This window comes from Lissotriton vulgaris, chromosome 6 (genome assembly GCF_964263255.1).
Source record: "Lissotriton vulgaris chromosome 6, aLisVul1.2, whole genome shotgun sequence".
Taxonomy (NCBI): Eukaryota; Metazoa; Chordata; class Amphibia; order Caudata; family Salamandridae; genus Lissotriton; species Lissotriton vulgaris.
The window spans coordinates 1,527,241,009-1,527,242,818 of NC_141694.1; the positions used below are offsets into that span (position 1 = coordinate 1,527,241,009).

The 1,810-nt window shown below is 42.5% G+C and overlaps 1 pseudogene; it reads right to left on the minus strand.

Moving 5' to 3' along the window:
- Positions 1–253: 253 nt before the first annotated feature.
- On the minus strand, positions 254–461 carry LOC147709095 (U2 spliceosomal RNA; annotated as a pseudogene).
- Between the last annotated feature and the right edge of the window lie 1,349 nt (positions 462–1,810).

A 1,810-nucleotide genomic window follows, 5' to 3' on the forward strand; every position in this document is an offset into this window, starting at 1 on the left:
TTTCTTCTTTAATTGTTAAGGATTTAGGGGCATATTACCAAGCAATAGCGATAATTATCGCTATTGCTTGGTTAGAGACAAAAATTTACCGCCGAGCTGCGGCGATTTTTATCGCAGATAAACCTTGGTATTACCAAGGTTTATCGCAAATGCGATAAAAATCGCCCGCAATGCATGAATATCGCTGAAAAGTCCGCGATATTCATGCATTACCGAGCTAATGCTCTTAGTCATGTTATCCACCTCCCATTGGATAACATGGCTAAGAACTGCTCAGGGCAGGTGTTAGCTTTTGGAGATATTCGCGCTTAGCGCAAATATCTCCATAAGTTGGTAATAGGAGATAGCGATGTTAGCGACTGCTTCCAGCCACTAACATCTTGGCACGCCCACTTTGCATGTCATTAAACTGATAAGAACAGATACTACACTTGATCTTAGCCAAAAGGCCGAGAAGCGATAACCCACTTTGCATGTCATTAGTGATAAATATCACTGACATGCAAAGTGGGGCCCAAGATGGTCGCTATCTCCTACTAGCTGTCGCTAACTGGTGTTAGCGACAGCTAGGTAATAGGGAGATAATTTTATCTCCGCTTTCTTGGCTTTTAAAGCCAAAAAAGCGGAGATAAACCCCCTTGATAATATGCCCTCTAGGCCCTCATTTATGGGGATTTGTCTTAGGGAAGCACAGCAAGTGCACAGTATTTGCGCAATGCGGTGCATTCCTGTAGTTCCCCTGTGCTGGTGCCGTTTTGGCAGCCTAGCGCTAAAGCAGGCACCCTTGCACCATGGTACAAGGGAGCCTGTGTTGTCAGCAGGATTTGTTTTGTGCAGGAAGGGGTACCTTCCTGCACAGAAACAATCCGAACTGGTGTTTTCCTTTTTCTATGTGTGCTGCAGAATGTATTCTGCAGCACACATACAAAGAGTTAAAAATTTGGAGAAATAAAGATATTTCTCCTCACTATGCCTCACTTCGGTAGGTGTCAGGATTTGCCGCTCCCCAGCTTTACATGATCTTGTAAATCTAGAGTAGCGTCAAATTCCATGGTTGTTGCATTGGAAAACTCACTGCAACGCCCATGGAAAGCCTCCAGAGTGCAGAGTAAGGCAATGCAGCGATTTGTGCTGCCTTGCCTCACATCATATCTATGAGGCCATCTAAAGCCACGTATAGTAGCTTTGCGTGGCCTCTTAGATATGAATCCGGTGAGGAACGATCGGATCCAGTACACTCGTATGTGTTACGAGTGTATGAATAATTGTTTTTCGTATTTTTAAAATATTTTTTGGTTCATTATGGAAGAATATTTCTTTCTTTCTTTGATGCTTGGTCTTATATGAAACGTTTTTTGGTTTACCAGTGTTCCTTTTTTGCCGAGCCTTATCTTTCCATGACTGTGAGTTGTGCCTGCAGGCCCCTGGGAGTCTTGAAGATCAAAACAGAATCATCAGCATATAAAAGATCCGGGTTCTTTAAGCTGTTTACTATTGGAATGTTTTCAGTAGCATTTTGGCCGCTTTGTACAAATCATTATTGTAAAGAGAGAACAAGAGGGGAGCCAGAAGACAGCCTTGCTTTACCCTGTTGGTGATGTATATGTTTTTGCGGATATGTCTCTTTTCATTTAACAAGAGGTTGTTCCGGTATTTAACAATTGGATTAGGATCAAAAAGGCCGGATCAATGCCCATGGTTTTCAATTTTGCCCAGAGGTAGTGTCTTGGGTCCTGGTCAAAGGCCAATAAAATTCTAAAATTGGCATTCAAAGTGGCATTTTTGTTGCTGTGTTGTCTTTGTGGATTAT